Below are 19,781 nucleotides of genomic sequence, written 5' to 3' on the forward strand. Positions count from 1 at the left end.
GCTATCTAGTTCTCAGTTGTCTCTTCCTCTTTGGGATAGCCCAGAACCAGTTCAGGTAAGGAGAATAATTCCTTGGCAAAAGGACTGGAGAAGCCTGGGTTTCCCTAGTTCCAGGCTTACATCCCTAATAGCAGTACCTGAGAATTCTGTCTCCGTTTGCTTTGGTTTATAAAAAAAATGACCAAAGCTCATCAGTTTTGGTTAATGGAAAGAAGTGAAGCTTTTAAAACTAGGAAGAAGGGAACTATCTAAACTGAGAGACTCATCCATCTTGGCCCAGGAGTTTGAGCACTGCTTTCTTAAAAGCTTGGGTTTAAAACCTTGTATGTTCAACCAATCTAGTCCTAGGTTAAAATTGCTGTCCTTATTCTCTGTAATATTTCTTGGCTAGTGGATAGATCAGTGGTTCCCAACTTTCCTAATGCTGTGACCCTTTAATACAGTTCCTCATGTTGTGGTGACCCAAACCCATGAAATTATTTTCGTTGCTACTTCATAACTGTAATTAAATAGGTGTTTTCCAATGGTCTTAGGCGACCCCCTTGAAAGGGTCATTCGACCCCCAAAGGGGTCCCGACCCACAGGTTGGGAACCACTGGGATAAATAGTCCCATCCTTCCTCACTAGATCCAAACAAATCTCTTTCCTTCTATTTGCTTCTGGCAAATTGAAGGTTGTAACCCCTGGGCAAAGGTGGATGAAGTCCTGCTTGGCCAGATTAAAGGCCCATCTAATCCAGCATCTGCTTCCCACAGTGGCCCACCAGGGGCCTCTAGGAACCCTGTAATCCAGGCATGGAAGCCATGGCCCTCTCCCACTTTTCTTCCCCAGCAGCTGGTATTCAAAGGTATGGTGCTTCTGCTAATAAACCTGTCAAACAACCAACTGAAAGGTTTCAGTCCTAAAGGCCTCTTACACTCTGTTCCTTGATAGCCTTTGTGGGAATAGTGAGCAGGAAATGTTTTCTTTTCCCTCCAGGGTCCAGTGACCTTTGACGATGTGGCTGTCCATTTCTCCCCAGAGGAATGGGCTCTTTTGGATCCGGATCAGAGAGTCCTCCATGCACAGATCATGAAGGAGACCCATCAGATCCTGGCCTCTGTTGGTAAGGCTTCCTCACAGATGATAATTTTATTCCAAAATGCAGTAATCACTATAATGAATCATACCAGTTACTGTAGGATCCTTAAGGCAGAGCTAGGAAATGAAACCCCAATTTGAAGTCGAGGATTTCTCTGGCTGGCATCCATAGTTTTTTGTGGGTTTTTCGGGCTATGTGGCCATGTTCTGTAAGAGTTTATTCCTGACATTTCATCAGCATCTGTGGCTGGCATCTTTTATTGCCATTCCACAACAGAATAATACACAGATTAACATGGAAACCACTCCTCCCAACCCAGGGTCATACAATATATGTATGTACCCCACTCACTTCCATACCAGCATTCTCTGAAGATGCCAGCTACAGATGTTGGCGAAACATCAGGAATAAACCCACAAAAAACTATAAACCCCAATTGTTTTTGTGGGTTTTTTGAGCTATGTGGCCATGTTTTAGAAGAGTTTCTTCCTGACATTTCACCAGCATCCGTGGCTGGCATCTTCAGAGAATGCTGGTATGGAAGTGAGTGGGGTACATATACTGTGTGACCCTGGGTTGGGAGGAGTGATTTCCATGTTAATCTGTGTATTGTTCTGTTGTTGAATGGCAAGGCCTCAGGGTGGGAGGATATGCAAAGAGGATTTGTGTCTGTTTAATTAGAGATCCACTGTCTGCTAGGAAAGCCTCTGACCCTGGGTGGTTTCTCATTTGCATTTGCTGATTCCTATTTTGCTGTTTTTCAGAACTGGTAGCCAAAAACTCTGTTCACTTTAATGGTTTCTTATTTCCTGTTGAAGTTGTCCAGGTGTTTGTGGATTTCAATGGCCTCCCTGTGAATTCTGACCTGATAGTTGTTGGCATGATTCAGAGTTTCAGTGTTTTCAAACAGCATTTTATGCCCCAAATGATTTATAACATCTCCTATTACTGCTGATTTTTCTGGCTGACTCAGTCTGCAGTGTCTCTCATGTTCCTTGATTTGTGTTTGAACACTGTGTTTGGTGGTCCCTATGTAGACATGTCCACAGCTGAATGGTATGTGGTAAACTCCTGCTGCTGTGAGAGGGTCTCTCCTGTCCTTCATACACAAATCAAGGACCATGAGAGACACTGCAGACTGAAAAATCAACAGTAACTTCTGGATTGAAAGATCAACACATTTTATTTCTCAGACTATTCTAAAAAGAAATCCCCATGCTAAAGCCTTAGTGGCATCCATTGTGTAAATCCAAAGGGGTTTTCTGTGATACTTACTATATGTGACAGTGATGCTTTCTGCACCGGCATTTGGGACGTCCGGAGGACGTCCTATTTTAAAAAAGGGGCGTCTCTTATAGACGCCCCTGGGCCTAGTACGGACTCCGTCCGCACAAGATGGCGCCGTCCCTTCTACATGGCCGGCACCATCTTTGCGTATCAGACGCTGAGCGTCCGTACGGGTTGCGTCCTTTGTGACGTAGCGAGTGCGCCCCTGGCGCCTCGCTATGTCGCAAATGCGACGGAAAAAGAAGCTCCATTTTGGAGCTTCTTTTTCGGTCTGCGCGGGAGTCGCGCCGTGTGGAGGCTCCGGCTCCCCCGCCCGGCGGCGGCGCAGAGCGCCCCAAAGGGCGTCTATAGACCCGCCAGTGTTAAGCATTCATTTGTAGGACTGACAATACAGCAACAATGAACAAAAACTGATTGATAAGACATCTGGGTTAATCGGAGGTGATCATTAGGAATTTGCTATTAGTACTCCCCATAGAAAAAGAATTTAAACATGAAAAGCCCTATACTTTATATTCTATGAAGAACAGAGTCTGTAGCCTAAAAGACTAAGGGGGTGGTGGTGGGGGCAGGAGGAAGGACACAGTATTTCTTCTTTCTTCCCATTAGTAAATATTTTTTCGCATTCATATATTTATTTCATTTCAATATATAACATATAAATCAAATTGATTCATCTGCAAGTCAACTGATTATATTATCTTACATTGATAGTTGTGAAGACACACACAACAAAAGGTGGTGGCAGGTTTGGGTGTGCAATGCCAGTACCCTGGTGAGATCAAACTCAAAAAGGTTCTGAAGCTGAATGCAAAGTTCAACAAGGGGGAAGTTTAATTTAAAGAACAAAAATAAAGAGTTTTCTCCTCCCCAGCTTTTGAGTTTCAGCAATCTTCAGGATGTCATCTCTCTGGGTCTGATCTTGGTTTGATCTCCTCACTCAATGGAGCTGGTGCAGGGTTTTTCAGCTCTTGAATTCTTTAACTTGATGTAGGCAACTAATTTCTGGTAACTGATTTGGCTAAGGTGTAAGAAATGCCCTTTCCAGCTGTCTGGGCCTGTTTGCCACCAAAAGACAGCTCTCTGTCTGCTCACAGCAAAGACTGCTCCCAAACTAAAAGCTTCTAGCTGAAACAGAGCATGCTGGGAAATGGCAAACCAAACCTGGAAAAATGCAGGCGATCCTACAGCTCCTCCCACAACTAATACAAAGAACCTTTCCTACACTAAAATATTCTATGGCCTGAACCAACACAAAAGAAAATGCAGGGGGAGATTAAAAGAGTCCTGACAGGACATCACAATTGTCATTTTGTTAAATCATTCAAACTCCAAAGTATATTTAATTTTTCCCATTTCTTTTTATATTGTTGCATTGTTTTCCCATTGATGAGCATCGTCAGTTTATCCATTACTGCTAACTCATTTATTTTTATTTTCCAATCTTCAATTGAAGGACATCCTTTCCCACCAATATTTTGCATAAATTATGTGTGCTGCCATTATCATATATAATACAGTGTTTTTTCCTCACAATTGAATTTGTCTTTTAATTCATCTGTTCTATTTAATAAAAATAAGTCTGAGCTCATCTTGAATTTCTTTTGTAATGTGTCTGATATATTTTTATGAATTTCCTTCCAAAATTGTTTGGCTTTTTTGCAATGCCATTTGGTTCTTTCAACAATTGTTCTTGCTCTTATTTGAATCTTTGCAAGTCCTGAGGGTGTGATCTCCATCTAAAAATAGCTATAATAATTGTCTTTGGGTTATTGCATTGGTGCATTTTAGACGGTGTTTCCAAACTTTCCCACAACTTTTTAATGAATATGCTTTCCTATATTTTGCATCCACTCCCATAATTTTTCCTTGATTGTTCTCCTTTTAACTCTATATCTAAAAGCATCTTATAGGCCCCATACAGAGAGGCCCAAAATAAAGCTGCTCAGGTCACTTTGGGGCATGCTGTTTAAATGATGCATGGGTTCTAAGAGTCTGGAAGCCACAGTCCAGTCCTATGGACTGGAGTGCAGCTTGTCCTGGACTGCAGCCAGCACTCAGACCACACCAATAAGAATGGCTTAGCCCAGCAAGTGGAAGCAAAACACAGACCTTTCAAGAGCAAGCATGAGAGCAGTCCAAGAAGTCAAGCCGAGGTCAGGATACCAGAAGTCAGAGCAATCCGAAAGCCAAGCCAAAGTCAGGATACTGGGAATCAGAGTGGTCAAAGCAGTCTGAGGTCAAAGCAGCCAGAAGATAACAAGGGTCCGGTCCAGGTCAAAACAACAAGAATCAAAGATACAAGAAGCCAGTTCTAGCAGCAATTACCAAGGTATCATGCATAAACCTGGCAAATAGCAGAGCCCTCTCTCCACTTAGTAAGGGAAGCTCTCCCCGTGCTATCTGAGGCTGGTTGGCTAATTCCTCTGGCAATCTCTCTTGGATCTGCGCCTGCAAGCACTCTCAGCCCTTCTCTCTTTGTATGTGGCACCTCCAGGCAAGCTTCTCCCCAGAGTCACCACTAGGCTGTTGCACCACAGGAGGCCTTTCCCTAGCACTAGGACCTTGTTGGGCCTCCTCCTCTGGGGCTGGGAAGACACAGCTGGGCCTGGCAGAGCAGGATTACCACCTGGTGTAGCCTCAATTAGCTCTTGCTCTGGAGGAGGCTCATCCTCCTCTTCGAGCTGATCTTGGCTGGCCATGGACACAGCTTTAATGCAGCTTCTGGCTTCTTAGGACGCATGCATTATTTAAATAGCATACCCCAAAATGAACCCAAAGCAGCTTTATTTTGGCCTGTCTGTATGGGGCCATAGATTCTTGTTATCATATGTTTTTCTTCTGTGCTAGGATTTTTTCCAGTTCTCTGGGTTTATTTTCATACTTGGATCTTAAATCTTTCTTGAAGTTTCTGAGATTTGTCAATGAACAGCCAGTGACCTCCATTTTTTTCTCTCTGCATTTCTTCTTGGGTTATTCTTTCTTCTTTCTCTGTTTAAAATAAAATATCCCATATCTGAGCCATTTTCTTTGTACAGACTCTTTTAATGGAACACTTCATGTGTAGAAGTCCATCTAGGAATCTTTGTGTATAGATGTTTTTACATTTGCCAAGTTTTGTACACTGTTTTTCTACAGGGTGTTATTAAATTATTTGTTTGTTTTTCTTGGTCATGCATAGATAGCATGCCATCCCTCCTTCATGTTGTCACTTTCTAGACCTAATAGTCTTTTGTTTCTGATGTGATCCACTCTTTCAGCCAAGTGAATATTTGCATTATAGTATATTTGTAGGTTTGGCATGCCCAATCATCTTTTTTCTTGTGATCTTGCTTCACTGATGTTTTAATCCTTTCCTTTTTTCCTTTCAAGTCTTTTGTCCATACTTTGAATGGTTGTTCACTCATTATAATGCCTCCCATTTTTTTTAAAGGTTCCTCTCATTCACTCCTTCCTCAATCCTGAGAGTCCTTTCCACTCATGCTGAGGAATGATTGTTTGTGTTCTTCCCAGCAGATAACTGGAGGAAGAGCAAGATATGTGCCAAATGCGGGAAGTGTTTGGGCACAAAACGGGAGCTTGTCAGACACCAGAAACGCCACACAGAAGAGGAATTTCTATCTACAGAAAGAAGCCATTCAAATGCAATGTATGTGGAAAAAAGTTTGCCAGAATATGGCACTTGCATTTCCAAGAGGGTCCATGCTGGAAAAAACGTCCATAGATGTAAAGTCTCGAGGAAGGATTTAATTACAAATCGCACCGCTGAGCCATCAAGCATCCCACAAAAAGAACAAAAAACCACCAAATGCCAGGAATGTGGGAAACATTTTGCTTGCAAATCAGTACAGTCATTCATCAGAGAGTCCCAACAGAGAGAAACCATATAAATGCTGGATGTGGGGAATGTTTTTCTGCAACTTCAAGCCTTGTGAAACACCAGAGACGCCACAACAGGAGAGAAACCATAAAAATGTCAGAAAACTGTGGAAGTGTTTTCTCTACAAATTCAAACCTTGCAAGTCACCACAGAGTCCATACAGGAGTGAAACCAACAAATGCCAAGAGTGTGAGAAGTGTTTTGCCGTAAAGAACATCTAGTGATCCACCAGAGAGTTCATACGAGGGGAGAAACCAAACAAATGCCCGGAGTGTGGGAAATCTTTTGCTCACAGTGCCTCTCTTTTGAGCCACCAGAAGAGTCCACAACAAGAGAAGAACGACACAAATGTCAGGAGGGTGGAAAATGTTTTTCTAGAAAGTTAAGCCTTGTGTTCCACCACAGAAAGCACATAGAAGAGAAACCAACAATTCAGGAGTGTGGGAAATGTTTTTCTCACCATTCACACTTTTGTGATTCATCAGAGAGACACACAGGAGAGAAACCATATAAATGTCAGGAATGTGGGAAATGTTTTTCTACAGTTTCCATCCTTGTGGCCCACCAGAGAGTCCACACGAGAGAAACCATACCAGTGCCAAGAATTGTGGGAAATGGTTTCCAAAAATTCAAACCTGAAAGTCACCGAGAGTCCACACAGGAGAGAAACCATACAAATGCCAGGAGTGTGGGAAGTGTTTGCTCATGGTTCATACCTTGCAATCACCGGAGGCTCCACACAGAGAGAAGCCCTACGAATGCCAGGACTGTGGGAAATGTTTTGCTCGCAAGTCATGCCTGTCCAGCACAAAAGAGCCCACACAGGAGAAAAACCATACAAATGCCAGAAGTGTAAAATATACTTCGTTTGTAGGTCAGAACTTGAGGAGCACAAAGAGCATCATACAGGAGAAGCAACCATACAAATGCCAAGTGTGTGGGAAATGTTTTTCTCGAAATTCAACCCTTGTCCAGCCATCAGAGAGTCCACACAGGAGAGAAACCATACAAGTCAGGAATGTGGGAAATGTTTTGCTCAGAATACACACCTTGTCAGCCATCAGAGTCACACAGGAGAGAAACCATACAAATGTCAGGAGTGTGGGAAATGTTTTTTCTCAAAATTCAAGCCGTGTGAGTCCTCAGAGAATTCAAGTAGAAAAAAATGATACAAATCCGATTAGTGTGGACAATATTTTGCTCAAATGTTCATACCTTGTGAAGCCTAAGAGACTTCACAACGCAAAGAAAACCACACAGACCCAGAGTATGGGACATGTTGTTCTAAAAATACAAGCCTTGTGAGCAAACAAATCCTATATAATCTGAAGTTGTATATTTAGTGTTCACAATATGCCTATTTCACAAATTATGAAATTTAGAAATCTGATTTAATTTTAAATACACTTAAAATGTTAAATATCTGGTTTTTAATTCAAAGAAAATGAAACAAATTTTATAGGTGACATATGCATCCTGATTTTTGAGGGATCCCCTTCTAGTTTGGTGTCATCTAAGAATCTGACCTAACATTCATTTGTTAGTATTGGTCCAAAAATCTGTTAAGGAATCTTGAATAGGATCCCATCCTTTGAATAAATAGAAGAAGGATTGTGATAGGAGGAAATGCATAAGAGGGCTTTCTCTCTTGGAGAAAACAAGAAAGAAGTAGCAGTTTTTAACAGCATTGGAGCTAGGCCCTTGTAGTCTCTTCCAACACTAAGGTTCTATGATTCTGTGATTCAGAGAATTGGAAGAGACCACAAGGGCCTAATCCAATGCTGCTAAAAACTGGCGATATTCAGAGGATGAGGAAGAAAAAGGGGGGCTGGGGAGCATAAAAGATTTTGCAAAGAAAAGTTTAATATCAGAGGCTTTGTTAACTGAAGTATCCTCCTTAAAATAAACAAATTAAAAAAAGTAAACTGAGGAGATGATTCTAAGTGAAGGCGAGAGAGTTTTGCGAAACAATGCAATAAATGCTTTAGCTGGGAAAGAGGGGATGCAACTCTGCTTATAACAGCAAGATTCATAGGTAATCTTGCAAAAACAGTAAAACACAGAGGAAAGGGAAATAGGTGCCTCACCAGCCCCCCTCTGTGTTAAAAAAGCATTGGTCTGTATGCTTAGGCCACCAAAATAGAAATTTTAAGATAGTGGAGGCTAATTAAAGATTGATTAATGATTGAAGTTATACTCTGTCATGTAAGGGATTCAAGGTGGCTTACAGATATATAAAACAAGATTAAATTAAAATCCTATTTTATGGAAGTTAAAAAAGAAATAAACAATATTAATTAAATAACCATGGTTTAAACATTAAAACACATTTTGAATCCAGGCAGGCTCATACAAGAGATAAGATATCCTGTGCCATATAGGGCTTTATAGGTCATAAAAGCAGACTTTGAATTGTGCCTGGAAACGGCTGCCAAGCCAGTGGAGCTGAACAAGGCATAGTAGCCTGAATAATAACCCTGCAGCCTGCACCTGATTAACACTTTGGCCTGTCACTCTTTGTAATCACTGAAGTTATGAGAGAGATCTGAAAAGAGTGGTATATACCAATCAAAGGAACTCTCTTAACTTCCCTATATGTTGTGATACTTTTTAACACACCCAACATGGACCGATCCTTTTATGCAATCTTCTTAAATACATTAAAGTCCTTTGCAGTGGGTAGCATAATTGGTAGTAATTGTGCTCTTGACAGTGGTTCTGTCTACAGAAAGGAAAACCTTAGCAATATATATATTTTATGGTAAGGTGTATGCACTGATTTGGGTTCTAGTTCATGAAATTTAAGATCTGAAAGTGTTAAATATATATTTAAAAGCAGAAAGCTATGTGTGTTGTGGAGTGTGTGTGTGAGAGAGAGAGGGCCAAGAGTCTAGTTCCAGACATGAAGCCAATCTAACTATAACAATGTTAAGCTAGTATGAGAACTGTGAATTCACCTATAATGAAACGGAGACATGTGCTTTGTTAAAGGGAAACAACAGATTCAATCAAATGGCTAATGTTAATTCGATGAAAGACAGCCAAAATCCAAGTGTACCTGGTGTGCTACATCACCTTGTAAGGAAGACTAATTGTTTAGATAAATGGGGAGTGTACATGCTCTTATCTATTTGGACAAGAGTAAATCAGCTGATAGGCTAAGGAAGATAAACAGATACAATATCTTATATCAGCTGACTTGGATGACAGAATTTGGGGGGCATACTCATCAAATTTGCAGATGACACCAAATTAGGAGTAATAGCTAAAACTCCAGAGGACAAGATCAAAATCAAAATGACCTGAATAGACTGAAATCTGGGGCAAAGCTAACAAAATGAAATTCAACAAAGAGAAATGATTAAGGTACTGCACTAGCGTGGAAAAATAAAATGCACAGATATAGATGGGGTGGGGGTACCTGGCTGAATGAAAACTACATGTGAAAGGGATTTGGGAGTCCAAGAAGATCACAAGTTGCACATGAGACAACAGTATGAGCAGCAGCTAAAAAGACCAATGCATAGTGTCTAGATCAAGGAAGTAATAGTGCCACTCATTCGCTCTGGCAGGCCCCACCTGGAAATATTGTGTCCAGTTCTGGCACCACAATTCAAAAAGGACATTGAGAAACTGGAGCTTGTCCAAAGGAGGGCGACTAAAATGGTGAAAGGTTGGAAACCATGTCCTATGAGGAAGACTTAGGGGGCTGGGGATTTTAGCCTGGAGAAAAGAAGGTTAAGAGGGTGATATATACCCCTGTTTAAATATTTGAAGGGATGCCATAGGGAGGAGGGAGCAAGCTGTGTTTCTGCTGCTCCAAAACAGGACCCAAAACAATGGATGTAAGCTACAAGAAAAGAGATTCCCACCTCAAACTAGGAGGAACTTCCTGACAGTAAGGGCTGTTCAATAGTGGAATACAGTCCCTCAGATGTATGTGGAGTCTCCTTCCTGGAGATTCTTAAACAGAGGCTGTCCGAGATGCTTTTGATTGATTTTCTTGCATGGCAGGGGGTTGACTGGATGACCCTTGTGGTCTATTCCAACTCTACCATTCTATGATCAATCAAAGATAGAAGCAGATTGACCAAGCATCAGTCTACATTATAGATAAGGCTGCTGTGCAGTCTCTAAGGGTATGTCATTCCTAGCTGATAATGGCACTGACCATGCCGCTAAAGCAGACAATGCTGGTAAGAAGCTTGCTCTCACCTAGGCTATGCTAACTAGCTATATTTTGTTCTAATTGTAATTACATGCCTTTACAGGATGACATATATACTATGTATTCCACAGATGCCTGTTTTCTAAAAACAGATGGGATCATATTCTGTAATGGATAAGTAGCTAAATTATATTGGTTAAGATAATAAAATTCCTCTAAGTGTTTACTATAGAGATTCAAGTTAAGAAGATATAAAGTTCCGTTCTTAGGAAAGTGTAACACCTACCTGCTGTATCTTATACTGTAATGTACTGCCACGCTGCCTTCCGTGTAATGCAATGTAATGGAAGTAGTGTGCCCAAGCATTAAAATATCTGTGTTTCTCCCTAGGGGGATGTGTGCTTGTGTATGCCTATAATAAATAGCCTAAAAGACTAATAGAAATCTACTAATTCTCCAGTATAAATACTTGAGATTATATACTGAAGAATACATCGTGGAGTGTCAATGTAAACTCGCCTGTTTGGATTTTACTGTTGGTCAGATTGGACATCCAGCGGGTTGGGTTATACTTATTACTGTAACTCACACAAAATCTAAACTCCCATGTTGATCATTCTTCACAAAATTGATTCCACATGAAATATAAAATAAATGTAAGTTAATGGAACCTACAATATCTTATGACCACATTTTCCATTTCCTCCTTGATGCACTTTCCACTTTATAGTGCATTGCTTACTTGCTTCATAGAACGCTGCTTGCTCTCTTCTGTCTCCTATTCCCTTGCTTCACTTGCCTTTGTTGGGTGCACCTGTTACTTCTTGCTTTCTATAATAATAATAATAAGTTTTATTTATATTGTCCTCCTGTCCCAACGGATCGAGCGGATTACAGTCAAATTATGTAATCAAAACAATAATCTAATAACAATTATTTAAAATCACCAATAAACCATATGCAATCTAAAAACAATTAATACAATATAAAATCTCATTGACAACCTGAGGTAGACTCCTGATCGGGAGGGTAGTATTTTTCTGAGGTCTATAGAAGATCAGGGGTATGCTTGCCGAAAGAGGTAAGTTTTCAACACCTTTTTTGAAGGCATCCAGGGTAGAAATAAGTCGGAGCTCTTGGTGAGTAGATGTTTACCTCACCTTGGGATGCTCCAGTAAGTTCTTCCAGATGTTCAGAGAGTGCAGGGCAGATTATGTGGGGAGAGGCATTCCCTCAAGTAATCAGGCCCAAGCCATGTAGGCTTTAAAGGTAATAACCAACACTTTGTACTGCGCCGGAAGCTAATTGGCAGCCAGTGTAAAGATTTAGTAAGGTGTTATTGGTCTACCTTGAGTCCCAGTGACCACTCTGGCTCTGCATTTGAACTATTGGAGCTTCCAAACATGGTAGAAAAGGTAGCCCCATGGAGAGCGCTTTACAGAAATCTAAGCGAGAGGTTACCAGTACAAGACTACAAGTTTCAAGGTCCTTTCGGTCCAGGCAGGGATGCAGATGGTGTATGAGCTGAAGCTGTACCGAGCACTCCTGGCCATCACATCTACTTGAGATGATAACTGTAGGAATGAGTCCATGAGTGCAAATTTGTCCTTTAGGAAGTGTGATCCCGTCCAGGACTGGGTGGCAAATTTCCCTGCCTGGGCTTGGGGTACCTATCACAAGTACCTCGTTTTCTCTGGATTCAACCTGAGTTGTTTTCCCTCACCAGCCCATTACTGACCCCAGGGCAGGCATCCAGAGGAGAGATGCTTCCTTTATCACTGTGTCAGTTGGATTCATGGAGAGGAGATCTGGTGTGTCATCAGCGTACTGATAACACCGTGCTCCATGTTTCCGGATGATCTCTCCAGCGGCTTCGTTAAACAGCATGGGAGACTCCATGTGTACTCCCATTTGCAGTGTTTTGCTCTTTTGTTCTCATCTACTGCACCTTATCCATGCCCTCACAGTGCACCCCTCACTGCTTCTGCAAGTTACACTCTCTCTGCTTACATTCTGTCAGTTATGTATGAAAGTACAATGCTATTATTAAGAATTCATAGGACAGAATATGCAGCTGGATGATGCAACATCTGGTAAGGTTGGCAAGCAATGGTGACAGGCAATAGTGTCATCTTCACACCACTTGGAGGACATGCCCAGGATGAACCAGCAGGCATGATGCAAGAAGATGATCCAAATAACATGCGCTATAAAAGTGGGAAGTGAGTCAAGAGAAAAATGTTCTGTCTAGAAACCTCTAGCCCTCCAGTGCAATTACCAGAAGTTGACCATAGAGTTGCCTGAGGACCAGCAATTACTAGAGAAAACACTTCTATAAGCATTGTAGGTCTCCTGCATGATTCTGTGATCAGCTTTTGCCAGATGTTACTACATAGTTGCACTGAGAGTATCTCGAGATTCCTAGAGAGTGTTCTCTTGGGTAAGGTTTTTGTATATTATTATTTGTGGGTTTTCCTATTTTCATGGGGTCCAGTGCCCCAACTCCAGTGAATGTGGAGTGCCCACTGTATACACTTTTCTATCACATAGTCAGGCAGGGACTCTGGGAACGATCCATGTGCTCCAGATGGAGATAGATGGGTCTGTAGTTCTCATGGCTTGGTTTTAGTCAATGATGTGTCTCCCCCCTTTTTGTTGACCAAATAAGGTATCACACATATGTGTTATTGTTAACTCCCATCAAGTCAATTTTGATTTACAGCACTCCATGAATGAGAGACTCCAAGTCACCCTGTCAACTAAAGTTTGGCTCAGATTTTGCAGACTCAGGGCCATGGCTTCTTTGATTGATCTGTCCATCTGGAAAGTGGCCTTTCTCTTTCCTACGGCCTTCTTCCTTACCAAGCATTATTGCCTTTTCTCGTTGAGTCATGTCTTCTCATCTATGAGTACATAATGTTGTAGGAATATGCAGGAGGGATTTGTCCCTATTTAATTAACATTACAGTGTGCAGGAAACTGCTAATGAAATAGATACAAATACTGTACCTCTCTCTGTAGGAAAACTGCACTGAAATACAGTGGATCCTTGTTATACGCTGGGGTTTGGTTCCAAGATCCCCCGTTGTATAACAAAATCCGGTATGCTCAAGTCCCATTAAGTATAATGACATAGCAAAATGGTGGTCCCTAATAAAAAATGGAACATCAAGGAATTTATACTTTTTTGAACATTTTCAAACCGTGTATGCTTAAATATCCGTGTATAAAAAATCCGATACAAGAAGGGCTGACTGTACACTTGTCCCTCCACATTCACTAGGGTTAGGGCACAGGATCCCGGGAATGTGGAAAAACTACAAAAAACAAAAACACCACGTTTACCTGAGAGAACATCTCTCTAGGAATCTACATCTGACAGACATCACTGAGAGGAGCTACAAATGCCTATGGTGTGTCTCACTAGGAATCTCTAGGTCTTTCAGTGCAACTTTTAGTTAAAGTTGACCAAGTTGCACTGGAGGACCTAGATATTCCTAGAGAGAACAAATAAAATCCATGAATGATCAAAGGCGCAAAAATCAAGGCCGTCAGGAAAAAATATTCCAGAACGCAGCGACATAGCCTTGAAAACCCCGAGAAACTATGGACGCTGGCTATGAAAGCCTTCAACTTCAGCATGCACTGACATTTATATGAGTGTTGTGCTTTTATTTGGCCACATCCTACATTTTTTTCTTCGAAGGACCTACATTTGGCCGTACATTTGGCAGTTAGGACTTGTCCTGGAAAAGGAGGATGCCTGGTCACTAAGGACTGATGTATCTTAGGCATTATAGATGGTCTCACTGTTTTCATGGGTTTTTAGATGTATGTTGCATTGAGTCTTAAAGGGTAAGCTTGATTCCTCCTTGTCCCATTTCCCTGTCTATGCTGCAACAGACTAACAGCACCTTTTTGGCCTCATGCACACTACATAAAAAACTGATTTTTTGCGTTGGATCATTCAAATTGGTGGAGCGATTTGACACCAAATAGATGTTCACACTGCTGGCTGTGGGTTAAATGATGCACTTGCATTGAACTGAGTTGTTTAAAAACGATGCACAAATGCCTCGGATTCAGAAAAAAGGGTTTAACCAGGTTTAGCCTGGGCCTCCTGCAAACGCATTGTAGAAATTCGGCACCATTGTGAACAAGGCCCTTTAAAGTGGTTTAAATCGGTTTGAAACGAGTTTATTATGTAGTGTGAAAGAGGCCTTTGAAAATATCAGGCAGCAGGAGAGGGCAAAGGCAGAGGAAAAGGCAAAGCCACAGAGGTTTTCTGACCCTGGACAGATCCTGCCTTGATTCTAGTCCCCCCACAAACTCCCCATCAATGACCAAAAAGGCCAAGGGGACTCTCTTGCCCACACATCCATGTCTTAGGAGATTGGATGGGTCTGTTTGCCCATGCCAGGAGCCGGGCTCAACTTCAGTCTCATAAGAGGACATGGCATGCACCATGACAGTGGGGACCACAGTCAAGATCTCCTCTACATATTGATTCTACAGACTAACAGGCTATATCTTTGAAATTCGAGGCTGAGAAAGTGTACTTGTCAGGGTCACCCGGTAGGCTTCCATGCCCCAGATGGGCTTTACACCCGGTCTCCAAGTCTAATGCTTTGAGTGAGAGTTCCTGCATGGCAGGAGGGGTTGGGCTGGATGCCCTGGCCTGTGCATCTTCCAATGTATGATTCTAGACCACTAACAGGTGCTCTACCATTGGCAGCATCAGGAAGGGTTAAGAGAGGTGAAGCTGGATTCCTAGAGAGGCAGGGGAGCCCAGTCCTCCAGAGCAGACAATCTTTGTCCCCCCTTCCTTTATTGCCTTGTTTTTCCTCCCTCTCTTCTTCCTCCAGCTGTGCTTGGCTGCCTTCCTTTGCTTTCCTGTCCTCCTGGGCCCGGGTGAGTCCCAGCCTTTCTTTCCCCTTCTGCCTGGGACTCATGGGCAGGAACTGGAAGGGCTTTGGGTGCTGCTCTCCTCCAGAGGAGACCCACAAGGAACCTATTATGGAGACCCCCATGAAGATCTCAAGGAATCTCAAGAAGTGGCTTTGCCAGTTCTTTCTCCTCGAAAATAGAGCCTGCTGGCGCAGCTCCTGGGGAGAGGGAGGTACTAAAAACTAATGGCAGTACTTGCCCTAGAGAAAGCATACTTGCCCATAGGGAACATGGGGATTTCTAGGGCAGTATTCCCCGATTCACTATGGGCAAGTATTCCCCTGATCCCTATGGCAAGTATTCCCCATGATTCCCTATGGGCAAGTACTGTCATTTGTTTTTAGTAACCTTCCCTGATGGGAGACAGCATGGTGCGGTGGTTTGAGGGTTGGACTATGACTCTGGGACCAAGGTTCAAATCCCTGCTTGAGCAAAAGCCCGCTGGGTGACCTTGGGCAAGTCCCACTCTCTCAGCCTCAGAGGATGGCCATGGCAACCCCCTCTGGACAAATCTTGCCAAGAAAACCCTATGATAGTTCTCCTTCGAGTCACCGTAATCAGAAATTACTTGGAGGTGCACACAACGAGAACAAAATAGAATCATAAGAGTTAGAAGCACCAGAAGGGCCATCCAAAAACCCCATTCGCCATGCAGAACTCACAGTCAAAGCATCCACAACAGGACAGCGCGTCCAGCCTCTGTTTAAAGACCTCCAGAGGAGACTCCATTATCCTCCTAGGGAGGGTGTTCCACTGTCGAGCAGCCCTTGCTGTTAAGGAAGTTCCTCTTAATATGAGATGGAATCTACTTTCCTTTAGCTTCCATCCATATCCACCGATATTCTGAGAGTGTGGGGCGGATTATGTAGGGAGCGGCGTTCCCGTATGTAACTCGGGCCCAAGCCATGTAGGGCTTTAAAGGTAATAACCAACACCTTGTATTGCACCTGGAAGCAAATTGGCAGCGAGTGAAGATCTTTTAAGATTGGTGTTATATGGTCAAATCTTGAAGAACCAGTGACCAATCTGGCTGCCATATTTTGGACTAATTGAAGCTTCCGAACTTGGTACAAAGGTAGTAGCCCCATGTATAGCGTATGTAGTTTGGGTGACATCAATACCAGAAAAGTTTCTATAGCAGATCATGAAACAGTCTGTAATCCCTTAGAAAAGAATGCCGTGAATGACATAAAAGTCAACATAGGCTTCTCAAAGACAAGTCATGCCAGACTAATCTTATATTTCCTGTTTAACAAAATTACAAGCTTGGCAGATGAAGGAATGCTGTAGAGGTAACGTATCTTGACTCCAGTAAGGCCTTTGACAAGATCCCCCATGATAGTCTTGCAAAATAAGCTAGTAAAATGTGGACTAGACAATGCAACTGTTAGGTGGATTTGTAACTGGTTGACTAACCAAACCCAGAGTGCTCACCCAAAGACTGCTTTGATTGTATATTTCTACATGGCAGGGGGCTGGACATTAAGAAGGGCATCCTGGCAATAAGAGCTGTTCCCCAGAGTGTGGTGGAGTCTCCTTGGAGGTTTTTAAACAGAGGCTGAATGGCCATCTATCATGGGTACTTGGATTAAAGCGGTCTCAAGGTGTGTTTCTGCTGTGTGGTTTGGCCCTATGTTATCTCAAAGGTGCTACAATATCTCTTCGCATACTAAATTGTAAAGAAATCAGACAAAGGTATCTGGTATGGACAATTCAATTGACCCTGGAACTAGACAAGTCTATTTCTTCTATAGGCACAAGGGTTCCAGGAAGAGAACTGCCTTCCTAGAGTGGGAAGTTTAAAAGGAAAAGAGCTGGTTTCCTAGAGAGTAAGAGTTCAAAAGAAGAGAACTGCCTTCCTAGAGGGGAAGGGTTCATAGAATAAAGCTGGCTTCCTAGAAGGGAATGGTTCAAAGAATAGAGCTGGCTTCCTAGAGGGGAAGGGTGAAAGAGATAGAGGGAGGCCGGGAGGAGGAAAGAGCCCTGGGCAGACGGGAGGCAGGGCAGGCATTCTTTAGGGAGCCTCTTTTCCCTGCAGCCCCGGCCCAAGCCCTCTGTCGCTGGGCATTCCTTCCCTTGCAGGAGGAAAAACGGCATGACGGAGCTCATGTCGGCCACCCCCCCTTTTCAAATTCAAACCTTTTTTTTGAGCGCACATGCGGCATGGTTTATATTCCGAGCGGCAGATGGAGCCAGGCTTGCACTGCTTTCGGCAGAGGGGGAAGCTACAAAGTGCAAAGCATCAATGTTACATTGTACCAATTTTTTTCGAGGCAAATAGGCCCTGCTTTGTCCTTCTTGAGCACGATACAGGCAAGGGAAGCAAAGGGCAAGCTAAGGTTGCTTTAAAAGCATGAAAAAAAAACGCATGGCACTCCCAGCATCGCCTGGGACAGGGGCAGATCGACCCAACGAGCCCACAGGTTTAAAGAAAGGAGAGAGGAGAGAGAGAGGAGGCCATCTCCTCTCCTGCTCAGCCGCTGAAACCCCGTGGTGGGGGGGGCCTGGCGTCTTTAAAAGGGAGGACACCCCCGATGCCCTGCAAACGTCACCAGACGATGCTTGATTGGCAGGCGGCCCATCTACCGAAGGGAGTCGATTTCCTGCAAACATGCATTCGATTTCCAATTTGTAGGGGCACTTGCGAACGGAGCGTTCGGGGGAGGGGCATCCGGTCTCCCAGTCCCTCCCTGTCTTTTACCCCCGTATGAATGGGGCCTAAGCAAAGCATCCCCCATTTACTCTGATGGCCATCCAGCCTCTTGACAGGCCGCTGGAACTGCCTCCCCCCCCCCCAGATACATACTCACACACGCACGCACCCCGTAGAACCGGGCATGCTAATTGTTGCAAGGGGAAGGGCATGGTAACTTAAACACGCGGAAGTCAGAGCAGGAACAGAGAGGGCATGAGAGAGGGCACGTTGTATAGGCGATTGTTAATGTGCATGAGCTGGCTCTCCAGTGTTTACCGGCTGTCATGACAGGACCTCCCCTTTCACCCCGGAGCGTTTAAGGTCGAAACCCATGCAGGGGCACCACTGAGCATGTACGAGGCGGCCGATACGAATCGGCCATCCTCATGTTGTCCTCATTGTGACAAAACAGTCTGCCTGAATGCACTTCGCGCGAATGCAGATTGGCCAATTTGAATCATGCCAATGTAGGGACTCCAGGTAGGACAGTACTTTGTGAATAACGTGAATTCGAATCGCCCAGTGCAGAAGACCCCCAGTTTCCACACTCATCTGATAGGGCTAAGGGAGGGCTGGGCAGGCAGGGAGAGCTGACCAATCCAAGCAGGCTTTGTACAGGGGTGACCCCGGGTTACGAAATTAATTCGTTCCGCCGCCGCTTCGTAACCCGGAATACTCCGTAGCCGAAAAAGCCATAGGCGCTAATGGGGAAAAGCCGCGATTTCGTGTGAAATAGCCAAAAAACACCAAAAAAAATTTTCGTAACCCGAAATAACCTTCGTAAACTGGAACAATTTTTTTGAATGGATTTTTTTTCGTAACCCGGAAATTTCGCTAAGGCGGCGCATTCGTATGCCGGGGTACCCAGTGTATACAAGTTTTCCTGCTAAGTAAATGCATGTCATTAGCATTTGAATTAAAATTACCATATTGAAATCAATCTGTGTTTTTAAATTTTTTATTTGGTGTGCGTTGGAGGGGGTAGTCTTATACTCGGCGAGTATATCCCAAACTCTATTTTAACTGGAAATTTGGGGGTCGTCTTATATGCCCAGTCATTTATATGCCGGAAAATACGATAATCCAGTCTTAAACTCTGTATTACAAAGCATGAACCATACACTATATAAGCGATCCTATATACTATTAAGCCCTTTGACCCAGTATTGTATTTATACATATGCAACATAATATAAAGTCTGTTGTTTTTACATTATGCCTCTGTTGCAAGGACTTTGGCTGCATCCGCACTGCCGAAATAATCCGGTTTGAGCCACTTTAACTGCCCCTGGCTCAAGGCTAGGGAATTCTCGGGAACTGGAATCCCAGATGTCCATTAAAATATTAATGCAATTTTTAAAAAACTTGGTTTATTTTGATTTTTAAAAACTAGACCCCCCCCAACTCTGTCTAAGGACTAGGTCTCAGGTTTTGGCCAGAATGCCATGCCTGTGCCCTGTCTTCTGTCCCACTCCCTCCCTCCCACACACAACGAGACAGTCGTGTCCTAGACAAAGGTGTGGACTGGGACTCACACCAAGAGCACAAAGAAGACAACTCCACCAATGGGAGGAGAAGGGGGAGAAAGGGGGGAGGCAGAAGAACAGCTGATCTTTCAGAGGGGAGCAACAAAAGTGGATTTGCTCTGGAGGACTCAAACTCCTCTCTCCCCCTCTAGAAGCCAGCTCTGTTCCTTGAACTCTACCACAATAGGATGCCTTCT

The sequence above is a fragment of the Sceloporus undulatus genome, chromosome 2 (assembly GCF_019175285.1).
Source record: "Sceloporus undulatus isolate JIND9_A2432 ecotype Alabama chromosome 2, SceUnd_v1.1, whole genome shotgun sequence".
Lineage (NCBI taxonomy): Eukaryota > Metazoa > Chordata > Lepidosauria > Squamata > Phrynosomatidae > Sceloporus > Sceloporus undulatus.